The sequence below is a fragment of the Dama dama genome, chromosome 24 (assembly GCF_033118175.1).
Source record: "Dama dama isolate Ldn47 chromosome 24, ASM3311817v1, whole genome shotgun sequence".
Lineage (NCBI taxonomy): Eukaryota > Metazoa > Chordata > Mammalia > Artiodactyla > Cervidae > Dama > Dama dama.
The window spans coordinates 53,445,476-53,459,227 of record NC_083704.1 but is presented as its reverse complement, the minus strand read 5'-3'; the positions used below and the strand labels follow the sequence as shown (position 1 = coordinate 53,459,227).

Sequence of the window (13,752 nt, the reverse complement as noted above, 5' to 3'; positions counted from 1 at the left end):
AAGAGGTAAAACAGGTGAAAGGAAGAGGGTGTTTCTCCAGGTGTGAATTCACAGTGATAAAGGCCTCGTTCTAGTTTTTTATTACAAGTCGCTGTTAATCCCAGCAGGAAGACCCCAGATTTTTCAACCTAACTTGAAGGCAGAGCAATCAATAGGCAGCTATGTGAATCCCACTCTAGAGATTCCCCCTTCCTCCCTAATATAACTTATTTTCTTATAGGTGAATTGGGGGGGCAGGCACGTAACATGATCACCAGAGGTGGCTGTAAGGGCATAACATCATCCAACTTGTCAGGGAAGCTCCCAGAGGGCAAGGAAGCAGTGATGTCACAGAAGAGCGATGGGAATCTTCGGGGAGAGAATGAGAGGGGGTTCCATCACCAGGGGAGCCAGCCCTGACCCTTGCTGCTCAACCTCAGCGACAGAGGAGGCAAGTAAGTGTGGGTGTCTTTTTTTTTTGGCTGTTCTGGGTGTCACTTGTGGCATCTAGAATCTTTAGTTGCAGCATGCGAACTCTTAGCTATGGCATGTGGGATCCAGTTCCCCAAGCAGGGCTCCAACCCTTGCCCCCTGTGTTGGGAACATACAGTCCCAGGGACTGGACCACCAGGGAAGTCCCAGTGTGGGTGTCTTTGATGCTTATATATTAGGTCTTTTGGGAGAGGGGAGGGAGATAAAAAGACTTCTTTCTCAAGTTTCTGCCCCACTTCCCTGGTCCCTTTTTCCTCTGTTTGGTCATTTTTAGGGCTCTCACCTAAACCTACTTCAACACTTGAGACCAAATCTGCTTTATTTATCACACAGGGAGTCTCAGCTAAGAAGCCAACTGGGGAAAATGTAAGGCATGGATCAGGGAGGGGTTGAAATGGTGATGTGACCTTGGGATTCAGAGAAAAGTGAACCAGCTTTTGAGACATCTTTTAATCCTTTAAGATCATAGTATGAAGTCTCCTTACTTGAGTGAGTGGAGAACCTCCAGAGGTTTTGAGCATGCTGCTTTCTGCTTAGAAGCTTGCTATTTTCAGGTGGTTACGAAAATGTCTTTAGGCAGATGAGCCTTTTCCTTCTAGAGGATAATCTAAACGGAAATTCATGTGTATATATGTATGACACAGTGACAAAATTTAATTTAGGTTCACGTAACTGATATCAGATCCTTTCTGGAAAGTCTCTTCAGACAAGGGAGAAGGGTATCAAGGTAAAATTTCCTGAGTCTCAGAAACCAAGGGGTGAGGCGAGAATGGAAAATTTGAGGCCATGAGACAGCTATGATACTTTTGGACCACCTTCTGCAGATCTAAATTCCCAACAGTAGTTTGGGAACATGAACTCCCAGGTCAGTAGGTGCCCAATATGCTACTGGAGATCAGTGGAGAAATAACTCCAGAAAGAATAAAGAGACAGAGTCAAAGCAAAAACAACACCCAGTTGTGAATGTGACTGGTGATGGAAGCAAGGTCCAATGCTGTAAAGAGCAATATTGCATTGGAACCTGGAATGTTAGGTCCATGAATCAAGGCAAATTGGAAGTGGTCAAACAGGAGATGGCAAGAATGAACGTCGACATTTTAGGAATCAGCGAACTAAAATGAACTGGAATGGGTGAATTTAACTCAGATGACCATTATATCTACTACTGTGGGCAACAATCCCTTAGAAGAAATGGAGTAGCCATCATAGTCAACAAGAGTCCGAAATGCAGTACTTGGGTGCAATCTCAGAAAAAACAGAATGATCTCTGTTCATTTCCAAGGCAAACCATTCAATGTCACAGTAATCCAAGTCTATACCCCGACCAGTAATGCTGAAGAAGCTGAAGTTGAACAGTTCTATGAAGACCTATAAGACCTTCTAGAACTAACACCCAACAGATGTCCTTTTCATCATAGGGGACTGGAATGCAAAAGTAGGAAGTCAAGAAACACCTAGAGTAACAGGCAAATTTGGCCTTAGAGTAAAGAATGAAGCAAAGGCTAATAATGTTTTGCCAAGAGAATGCACTGGTCATAGGAAACACCCTCTTCCAACAACACAAGAGAAGACTCTACACATGGACTTCACCAGATGGTCAGCACCAAAATCAGATTGATTATATTCTTTGCAACCGAAGATGGAGAAGCTCTATACAGTCAGCAAAAACAAGACCAGGAGCTGACTGTGGCTCAGATCATGAACTCCTTATTGCCAAATTCAGACTTAAATTGAAGAATGTAGGGAAAACCACTAGATCATTCAAAGTGAAAGTGAAGTCGCTCAGTCGTGTCCGACTCTTTGCGACCCCATGGACTGTAGCCTACTAGGCTCCTCCCTCCATGGGGTTCTCCAGGCAAGAGTACTGGAGTGGGTTGCCATTTCCTTCTCCAGGGGATCTTCCCAACTCAGGGATCGAACCTGGATCTCCCGCATTCCAGGCAGACACTTTAACCTCTGAGCCACCAGGGAAGCTTCTAGATCATTCAGATATGACCTAAATCAAATCCCTAACGATTATACAGTGGAAGTGAGAAATAGATTTAAGGGACTAGATCTGATAGACAGAGTGCCTGAAGAACTATGGTTGGAGGTTCGTGACATTGTACAGGAGACAGAGAGCAAGACCATCCCCAAGAAAAAGAAAGGCAAAAAAGCAAAATGGCTGTCTGAGGAGGGCTTACAAATAGCTGTGAAAAGAAGAGATACAAAAAGCAAAGGAGAAAGGGAAAGATATACCCATCTGAATGCAGAGTTCCAAAGAATAGCAAGGAGAGATAAGAAAGACTTCCTCAGTGATCAGTGCAAAGAAATAGAGGAAAACAATAGAATGGGAAAGACTAGAGATCTCATCAAGAAAATTAGAGATACCAAGGGAACATTTCATGCAAAGATGGGCACAATAAAGGACAGAAATGGTATGGACCTAACAGAAGCAGAAGATATTAAGAAGAGGTGGCAAGAATACACAGAAGAACTGTACAAAAAAGATCTTCACGACCCAGATAATCACGGTGTGATCACTGACCTAGAGCCAGCCATCCTGAAATGTGAAGTCAAGTGAGCCTTAGGAAGCATCACTATGAACAAAGCTAGTGGAGGTGATGGAATTCCAATTGAGCTATTTCAAATCCTAAAAGATGATGCCGTGAAAGTGCTGCACTCAATATGCCAGCAAATTTGGAAAACAGCAGTGGCCATAGGACTGGAAAAGGTCAGTTTTCATTCCAATCCCAAAGAAAGGCAATGCCAAAGAATGCTCAGACCACCGCACAATTTTACTCATCTCACACACTAGCAAAGTAATGCTCAAAATTCTCCAAGCAAGGCTTCAACAATACATGAACCATAAACTTCCAGATGTTCAAGCTGGATTTAGAAAAGGCAGAGGAACCAAGATCAAATTGCCAACATCCGCTGGATCATCGAAAAAGCAAGGGAGTTCCAGAAAAACATCTATTTCTGCTTTATTGACTATGTCAAAGCTTTTGACTGTGTGGGTCACAATAAACTGTGGAAAATTCTGAAAGAGATAGGAATACCAGACCACCTGACCTGCCTCTTGAGAAATCTGTGTGCAGGTCAGGAAGCAACAGTTAGAACTGGACATGGAACAACAGACTGGTTCCAAATAGGAAAAGGAGTACATCAAGGCTGTGTATTGTCACCCTGCTTACTTAACTTATATGCAGAGCACATCATGAGAAATGCTGGGCTGGAGGAAGCACAAACTGGAATCAAGATTGCCAGATGAAGTATCAATAACCTTAGATATGCAGGTAGCACCACCCTTATGGCAGAAAGTGAAGAAGAAATAAAGAGCCTCTTGATGAAAGTGAAAGAGGAGAGTGAAAATGTTGGCTTAAAGCTCAACATTCAGAAAACCAAGATCATGGCATCTGGTCCCATCACTTCATGGCAAATAGATGGAGAAACAGTGGGAACGGTGTCAGACTTTATTTTTTTGGGCTCCAAAATCACCGCAGATGGTAACTGCAGCCATGAAATTAAATTAAGACGCTTGCTCCTTGGAAGAAAAGTTATGACCAACCTAGACAGCATATTGAAAAGCAGAGACGTTACTTTGCCAACAAAGGTCCGTCTAGCCAAGGCTATGGTTTTTCCAGTAGTCATGTATGGATGTGAGAGTTGGCCTATAAAGAAAGCTGAGCGCCAAAGAATTGATACTTTTGAACTATGGTGTTGGCGAGGACTCTTGAGAGTCCCTTGGACTTACAAGGAGATCCAACCAGTCAATCCTAAAGAAAATCACTCCTGAATATTCACTGGAAGGACTGATGTTGAAGCTGAAACTCCAAACTTTGGCCTGATGCGAAGAGCTGACACATTTGAAAAGGCCCTGATGCTGGGAAAGATTGAAGGTGGGAGGAGAAGGGGAAGACAGAGGATGAAATGGTTGGATGGCATCACCGACTCAATGGACATGAGTTTGAGTAAACTCCGGGAGTTGGTTTTTTACAGGGAGGCCTGGCATGTTGCAGTCCATGGGCTTGTAAAGAATCAGACACGACTGAGTGACTGAACTGAACTCAACTGTCTTAATTTGCTCCAAAATTAACTGATTTCTAGAGGTGTGGACTTCCAGGGCTTCCCTGGTGGCTCAGTTGTAAAGAATCTGCCTGCCAAGCAGGAGATAGGGGTTGGATCCCTGAGTCAGGAAGATCCCCTGGAGGAGGAAATGGCTACTCACTCCAGTGTTCCTGTCTGGGAAATCTCATGGACAGAGGAGTCTGGCAGTCTAGAGTCCAAGGTGTTACAAAAGAGTCAGACACGATTTAGTGACTAAACAACAGAGGTGTGAAGGCCTAGAAGAAAAGGGAAGAGGGAAGGAGAAGGGATTTTTTTAATTGTGTTGATTTTATGCGGAAAGCAAAGCCCACTTTCTGAATTTTTTCATCATTTCGTCAATATTCATTTCTTTTTTTTTTTAATATTCATTTCTTGAAAGAGGGAGAAGGAAGGGAACCTGGGCCTGTTGTGCAGCTGACACAATTCACTCTTCCCCTTAAATGGAGCCCACATGGCAATAATTCCCAACTTGAGGGAAGAGAACCTGAATCTTTAACTTCCCTCTCCGGTTCACTGATCAGGAAAGCCCTTTCTTGTCTCCGCTTTTTTTCCAGCTTCAGTCAACAGGAAACCGGTCGGGAGGGGGAAAAACCTAGTTATATGGTGCACATCAATTTCAAGAGTCCTTGAGATCTGCGCCCAAGCTCTGTAGGAGGCGATAGCAGTAGTAACAATCATCATTGGCAGCGTCAGCAACGACCGAGACCCAATGTTGAGTCGCACATCTCCGCGCCAGGCACTTGCAACATTTCATATAGTCCTAACAAACCTCCAAGGTTATCCCCAAGCGAGGAATGAGGAGGAACCGAGACTCACTAGAATCACTGACTTTCCAACGTGCCTCTCTGATGGCTAGCGGGGTGCAAACTCATTCTGTTGGACCCACCACTAAAATCATTCTCAGGTTTCCGGTCTGGGATTCCCGTGCTTCATTCACTCCTGAAAAAGTTAGCATAGATGGCTCTGTAGAGGAAGGAGTCGCAATCCTTCGGGCGCGAGGGAACAGCGGCCTCCGACAGGCTCTCAGCGGAACTTTCCTGTCCGCGGCGCGTGTTCCCGTCCGGGCGGCCGGGCGCGCGGGCCGGGAGGGGGAAGCTTTCTGGCGCGGACCGCCAGCGGAGGCTGAGAGCGCCGCCGCCGGAGAAGACCGACGCTTAGCCGGAGCCAGCCCGCGGCGCCCGGGCCTGGCCGGCTGCCTCCCTCCATTCCCGCTGCCACTGCCGCAGGCACTGCCAAGGCGGGCGCAGCGGAGCGCTCGGCCCCTCGGCCCTACCCGGCCCGGCGCGGCCGCGAGCCGCGGCGCGGGAGGTGAGTGCGGTTGCCGGCCCCCCGACTCCCTGCTCGGGCCGCCAGGACCCGCAACAATGGGGGCCGAGTGGAGAGGCGGCCCGGGCCCCTGGCGCTCAGCGGCCTGGGGCAGCAAGCCGGTCCTGGTGGCCCAGGCCTTGGGGCGCTGGATCTCACCTGGGAAACTCCGGTGGCTGGAGGCTTGGCGGGGGTCTTGGCCTCCACCTGGGGCCTTATTGGCTTGGTATTTAGGACTTTTGTACCCGGGAAAGGGAGTCGTAGGGACACGGAGACTTAACTGTAGTGGCGTGCGCTCTTAGCGCCTGATGCAGACGGCCTGGAGGCTGGCCACAGCGGGTGGGTTGGGGGGAGGGTGCAATTGGAATTCTAGGGGGCCTCAGTGTGCCTTCCTGGTCCGTAAGGCGAATCGAGATGCGTCTCTCCTTGCCCTCCTCCCCACCCGCTCTGGTCCGTGAACTTGGCAGGCCGGGATCTGGCTGAGGAGAAAAGGGTATTGAGTATTTAGCTTCCCTGAGGTAACCGGTCATTAGTTCCTGGAAAGGCAAGGAGCTCAGCTGGGCACAGGGGAGTTGAGCGAAGAGATGGATTCTCCAGGGCCCAGCATCCCAAAGTTGAGTGATTCTCAGATAGGGAACTTGTCACAAGAGTGTCACAGTGAGTCGTGTTGGCTACCTTGGCGTTAGGGGGAAGCCGGAGTTGTGAACTGGAGAGTATAGAGGGTTGGTAGGCTGCTGAGGTTGGAGAATTGGCTTTTTGTGGGCAGTGGTGGTGGCAGCCTGTGAGATAAACAAGGGACCTTTGCAGAGTGGGCTTCCTGATAGAGAATGACCTCTTTCTGCGGGGGAGGGGTGACTCAGATCTATTAGAATTCCTGCCACTTGCTAGTGGATGTGACTGAGTATGTTGGTGGCTGGGCAGTGAGGTAGATGGGGCTGGAAGGGGGCGTCTGGGGGCTGAATTGAGTTTGTTCCTGAATAGAAGTGTGGACCATTCCTTTTTACTGCAAGTCAGAATGGTAGCTGTCATTAACCGTGTTTTAAGTAAAAAATTTCTTTGTGGTATTTGGACCCAAAGCATTCCTCTGTTCATTTTTTTTCCTTCTTTGTTTTTGAATTGTGACTCATGCTTCCTTTTCAACACTGTGGCTGTTGTTTATGATGATAGACAAACAGCATAATATATGTAAATTTTAGGGATTTTCACTCCACTTTTTCTAAATCTAAATTAAGAGCCTCTTTTCACTGACTTGTGTGTCATTGTTTAACGTGTGCAACTCTAGAAAGGGATGTGAAAACTCTTAACAGTTTGTCGAAAGTTCATTTTATCCCTAAATCCATGAAACTTCATTTTCTCCTACTGCCATGAAGTCATTACATTAAATCTGCTAAATCTTAGTGACTGTTATTTCAACTCTCCCAGGACATTATCTTCACTAGAAGTGTTGTCTGTCTGGTCTGTACACTGTGTCTCAAGTGTTAAGTGTTTCATTGAAAGGCAATATGCAAATTCCAAGTAGCTGAGGCCTGCATCTATTCCATGCACCAAAGTTCTCTATGGAATATTCTCAAAAGTTGGTGTGTTGTCTGTAGGTGAGATATCAAACCTCGTGTGGGAAAAAAGAAATGTCAGAGTCATTGTACTTTCAGAGTTTGTTTAGTGTTAGGAGTTGTATTGCCTCTTTGGAGTATATTAGAGTATAAATTTTCATATGCGATGTGAGGTAATTCTATTTGTAGTTTGCTGGTGGTTCTGAGGATTATTTTTCCCCTTAATGTTTAAAAAATTATGTATTTCCCTTGAACTATTCTTTTTCTCTTTTTTAAGTTTTCTCTTGTAAGTAACTCATTCTTCCATAAACAAATATCTATTGAATTATGCCAGGCCCTGTGTTGGGCACCTCCACCATGATGATGTTATTCTCGTTTTAATAATAGTAGTTCATATTTTAGAAGGGGTTATAGGTCTGTGAAGGAAGAAATGATTCACGCATTCAAGCTTTTAATCTGTAAAAGCATTGAGTACAGTTTTTATGAAGTATTGATTCTGACTACTGACAATTGATTATCTTTATATATTTCCATGGGAGAAGTTCACAATGGTATGGGATTGTTTAGGATTATTTTATTTATATACACCTGTTAACCTGAAATATGCCTGTAGACAAACCACCAGGTAAACATTTTATTGCTGTGTGTATCTTGATGGGATGTGATTTACAAATACTGTATGTGTGCCTAGGTTCCTTAGGAAGCCATCACACTTTCCTTCCCACTGTGGTTTTGAGAGTATGAAGGTGTTGCTTATTGCCTTTGTCTGGTTCACTGTATATAGACTGGGAGTGCCTGCTGATGGTGGGAGTGCTGTCTCCTAAAACAGGAGGAATAAAATTGAGGTAAGGCTCAGCCTATTTGCTATTCCTTGCCTCTTAATTTTTACTTCATAAATTATGTTTGAAAGCTTTTTTGCTGTAATTGTTAATCTCCATTCTGATCTAGTTAAATGAAAGTCTGTCCTTTGCTCTCCTCTCTGTCTTGCTGCATATGTATTTTGGCCAAAAATAAAAGAAGAGATTTAAAATCAAGGCATGTGGATAATAAATTCTTTGAAATATGTCTCACTTTCCATCTGGAATAGTCACTTGATCAAATCAAATAGGAACTGTTTTATTTGTTGCTTTGGAGGTAAACTGCTGAAAAATGTTTTTGACTGCCTCTTAGTCAGATGGATCACCTCAGAGACTCTTGGAAAGAAGACTTAGAGCATTTGATTTCTTTGGAAAAATTCTGAGGTGTCTAGGACGATGGAAAGAGCATGGTCTTTGGAGTCATTCCATCTGTACCCCTTGCTTGCTTTTTGACCTGGGTAAGCTTTAACCTCTTTGTGCCTTGTTTTTTAATTTTTTTTCAGTCTGTGAAATGGGGCTGAATAAAATAAAATAACCTTTGCAGGCTTTAATGAGGACTGGAGATGAGGGCCTAGTGCTTCATGGGTGGGCAGTGTTTGCTGTGGGCAGTAGTTAGTATCTGTCCCCATGTACGGGATACTCTTCTCAGTAGTATTAGTCCCGGGAGAGTGGCTGGGCGCTATACATGGTTGCGAGGTTCAGTTTCCTTGTGTAGTGAGGACGGCAATCTTCTGTCTACACCTGTTGGCATCCTGATCAGGTGAGAGAATTGTTGAGTCCACACTATATAAAGTCCAAGGTCATTCCTGGCACTGGTAGGTTTTTTTCCTGGCAGTTTGTATGGAGAGGCCTGGAGGTAACTGTTTGGCATGTCCTTGTTTTGGGAACTGTGGGCATTCCCAGTGACAAAGTGCTGGGATATGCTAAGTAGCAACATGTTCTGTGTGGCCCCTGATCGAGGTATTTCTCTAGCTTTCTTCTGTTGGCATCAGATACCTGACTTTGGTCTTTTTGCCTGGAAGGGTCTAGATGCTGGAGAAATTTGTCCAATTTGGGCTAGTTTGATAGAATCTAGCACTCTGTTCAGAAATGTTTTTGATGAACAGAAGGTTCACAGGCTTTGTTATAGAATTGTCCAGTTTTATTTTTTCCCTGTGAGAGGAGAAAAAAAAAAAGTTGAGAGAAAAATAAGAATGAGCCAGACAGAAATGATTCAAAATAACTGGCCCTAAATCTCTTCCAGTCTTTCTTCATCAAATCCCCCTCCATTCAGAGTCTTTAACTCCAGTTAAAAGTAAATAATATGCCTCTGGCCTTGAAATACACGAATATGTAGATCCTGGTATGTCTCTACTTCAGCATCTCGCAAGGACCTTGGTGCCCTGGCCTCTTTGGTGTCTTACTCTGCAGTCCGTCTTCTTCCACAATTCCTCTGTCACTTTAGGTTCCAGTCATAGAGAGCTCCTTGAAGGTCCCAGGATTCTCAGGCTATTCCTCTTACTAATTTTCCCTCCCATTCTAATGCTTGTTTGACCCTTAGGCTTAAATTTACTAGGAATGCAGGCCCCACCATCACTTAAAGCCCTTCCTTGATTCTTTCCAGATTAAGGTGGATGCTTTTCCTTTGTATGGCCATTACAATCTGTGAAAGCTTCTTTCATAACCGGTGTACTCTTAACTTTGGGTATTTTTGTGTATTTTCTGTGCCTACATTGTGAACTACTGGAGGGCAGGACCTGGTTTTGTTTGACTTTACATCCCAGTACCTAACCATTCCTGTTACGGAAGTAGCTACTCAGTAAATGTTCAGTGAACAAATGAATGACCTCTGCATGTGAAGTGTCATGAAATTATTCCTTGTGAAGCTGGTGATGTGATGAGAGTTCCAGTTTTATGGGTGCACCTGATCCTGGCTGAAGCAGTGCTGCTGCCTTTGTATTTCCAGGTTGCTAAAAGCAGTGCTTTATTTTGCTTTGAAAATGTGTTGCTTATTCTGAACGTAAATGATTTTGATGCTGGGGAGCTATCACCTTCTCTCTTTGGGTCTTGCCAAAAGTTTCCTTTGGAAGAGAATGTGATAGTTCTTTAGTTTATCCAGATCTTCCATTGGCCATTTACTATTATGAGCACTTTGTCCTCAGGTGGGAAGAGCAGGGACTAGTTTGGGCTACAAGGTCTCCATACAACTATTTCCAGCCTGGGAGTGAGTGATGGATGTAACAGAAGGATGTTGTGACTTTTGTCAGCTGACAGACTTTCTGAAGATCCAGCTGAGCTCAGTATCGTCATATTCAGGATATAACATCATTTGCCCAAATTTTACTGAAGAATTTGAACTCAGTGATTATGAAATTAGCTGTTGCAGTTTTTTGTTCAGCCTACCACTGTACTAACACTGAAACTGATATATTAGTTCTTTGTTAGGAAGCTCTGTTGTTCTGAATTACTAACCTGGAAGTAATGGAATTGTGCCAATTCATTTAGTCACCCTCTTGGCTCTTCTTAGTGGTAAAATAGCTTGAGAATATACTATCTAAATTACTTTAATTTCCATAGTTGATCAGACCACATAGGAATCCCACTGGCCAGGTGTAAGGAACTTTACTGAAGCCTACGTAATGCAGTTATTCTTTCATGTAGGTGACATAACAGACTACAGAAAAGGAAAGCGTGACAAGTAACTGTAGTTAGATTAAAGATAAAAATTGACATGAGATAAAAAGGAAAGCTGAGACAAAGCATAAGGCACTTTAAATGTGGCAAGCAACTGTTAAATTGAAGAAATTCATGAGCAGTGTTGAAATCTTGAGAAGAAAATTGTTATGGGTGAAAAGCAATAAAACTATGAACAGTTTCATCCAAATAGACACATTGAAGGTACTCACACCCTTTTATGGTTTTATAGCACCATTGATGAAAGTGGTAAATAGGTAGAATTGAAAAATGTTTCCTTTACTATGATAAATATCGTATAGCTTGTGTGTGTTGGAGAAGGCAATGGCACCCCACTCCAGTACTCTTGCCTGGAAAATCCCATGGACGGAGGAGCCTGGTAGACTGCAGTCCATGGGGTCAGTACGAGTTGGACACGACTGAGCGACTTCACTTTCACTTTTCACTTTAATGCATTGGAGAGGGAAATGGCAACCCACTCCAGTGTTCTTGCTTGGAGAATCCCAGGGACGTCGGAGCCTGGTGGGCTGCCGTCTATGGGGTCGCACGGAGTCGGCCACGACTGAAGCGACTTAGCAGCAGCAGCAGCTTGTGTATGTATGGTGTTGTAATTTATAAAACACAGAGGTGAAGTGGCTTGCTTTCTAGTGCACAAAGCCAGTAAGAAGAAAAGCTGGAGCTTCATGCCAGGTTTTCTAAGCTTAGGGCAACCTTCTTATCATGCTCAGGGGATACTGTTAGGGCTTCAGTTAGGGTTGACAGTCCCCCCTTACTCCAGGCTTCTGGCCAGTAGAGGATACACAGTCCACCCAGGGCGTGGAGCCTCTGCTCTGTTAACGGCAGCCTAGTGACTCTGGAAGAGCTGGGTGCTGGGGGAGAGGGGGAGCCCAGAAGGAGCTCCTGCCTTCCTCACAGATCCTTTAGGGGTTATGAGAAACACCCAGAACCAGGCGAAGATGGTTTTGCACTTGAGACCCAGTGAATCAAATCGGGATCTTCCTGCTAACGGGAGGATGTGTAGAAACTGGAAGAAGAATGAAAGTTTGGAGAAGAGTCCTTTAGGTGTAATTCCGGATTGAGCTTAGTGCCCTCCCATCCCACCGTCTCTCCGGTTTTCTCCTCTCTGCTGTTTCACCCGCCTCCCACCTTACAGTGGATGCTGGCTTGCCGTGGTCCACAGTTTCCGTGCTGCCCTGCCCAGATCTGAGAACATGCCTGAACCTTTGCACTCCGCCTGCTCTGCCAGTTGCCAGCCCTGAATTCTCTCCCCTGGCTGCTTTGGCGGCCCCTCGGCTGCCCAGCGTTTCTGGGCTGCATTGCTTGTCAGCAGCTCCCGCTGCCTCACTGACTTGCGCTGTCTCTGCCCCTGCAGGTGCTGTCCTCTGCGTTCACAGGTCCGGTTCCCACAGCGGCAGCCTGCACAGGTCCCGAGGCTCGTTCCCTCAGGCCCTAGACCTGCTCTCTGTCTCCCTCCTTGACCTGTGACCTCACCTTACAGCTCTCTGATTCCCCGCCCCCCCCTTCCTTTCAAATCCTTAACTTTTTCCCTGATTATGCAGGTAAATATATAGGTACGGTTAAAATTTAGTATTTTTTAAATACGGAAAGGAACCCTTAATCCCGTATCTCAGTGTTAAGTACTCTCATGAATTTGGTTTCTATTTATCCAGACTTTTTTCCACTGTGTATATGCTGATATCTCCAGGAAGATCTCCTGGAGAAGGAAATGGCAGCCCACTCCAGTATTCTTGCCTGGAGAATCCCATGGACAGAGGACCCTGGCAGACTACAGTCCATGGGGTTGCAAGAGTCGGACACGACTGAGCAACAACACCACCACTACCACATGCTGATACGGACGTATTTGTGCTTCTATAAATGTGTGACATAAAATAATTCCTTTTTTATGGAAATGGAATCACAATATACCTACTTTTTTATAGTTTGCTTATTCATTTAATGCATTTTTTCTTGTGCATTTTCCTTTGTGTCTGACACATATCTGTTGTATCTTTTAATAGTTTATAGTATTATATATTTTTATCAGTTTTCCTAGTCCCCTGGTGATAGCCATTTGTTTCCTCCTCTTTGAAGTAACATCCTTGAAGTACATCTTCCTATACCTCTTCGTGTGCACTGTGTACATTTTTCTGTGCCCTGTGTACTTCCTGGGATAATTCCTGCAACTGGAAAAATTCCTAACAAGTCAAAACTTATGATTGTTTATGATTTTACTAGATATTATCACATAACTTTTGAAAGATTATATCAGTTTATCTTTCTCCTCTAACAGGGAGCATTATAAACAATTTTAATCTTTGACAGTTGAATCCTAGATAACACACTTTTATTTATATTTCCTTATTGAAGGAGGATGAGCATCTTTTCATGTTTTTGTTTCATATATAGATTGATTGCTTAATTAATTAATTGCTCACTTGTCTTCTTTCTAGCATCTTCCTGTCCTCCCTCTTTCCCCTGTTTGTTTTTACCTACTACAAGGTAGAACCAAAGTAGTTTGGCCTTTCATGCTATCCTAGCCCTCTCCTTATCCTTGGGCATTCTATCTAAGATGCAGTTTTTTGTTTTTTTGTTTTTTCATTTATTTTTATTAGTTGGAGGCTAATTGCTTTACAATATTGTAGTGTAGTGTAGTTTTTGCCATACATTGACATGAATCAGCCATGGATTTACATGTGTCCCCATCCTGAACCCGCCTCCCACCTCCCTCCCCATCCCATCCCTCTGGGTCATCCCAGTGCACCAGCCCTGAGCACTTGTCTCATGCATCCAACCTGGACTGGCGA

General features: G+C 44.5%; 1 protein-coding gene across 3 annotated transcripts in view; it reads left to right on the top strand.

The window, feature by feature from the left end:
* RAD54L2 (RAD54 like 2) overlaps nucleotides 1-13,752 on the top strand; it is a 111,625-nt gene that overhangs the window by 21,237 nt on the left and 76,636 nt on the right. The window contains exon 1 of one of the 3 annotated variants that reach the window (XM_061128488.1): nucleotides 5,793-5,868. The exons of the other annotated variants lie outside the window; for them this stretch is intronic. The gene's annotated coding sequence lies outside the window, so the exon portion shown is untranslated. Of the gene's footprint in view, nucleotides 1-5,792; nucleotides 5,869-13,752 lie in introns of those variants that run through there. 3 annotated transcript variants of the gene reach the window in all.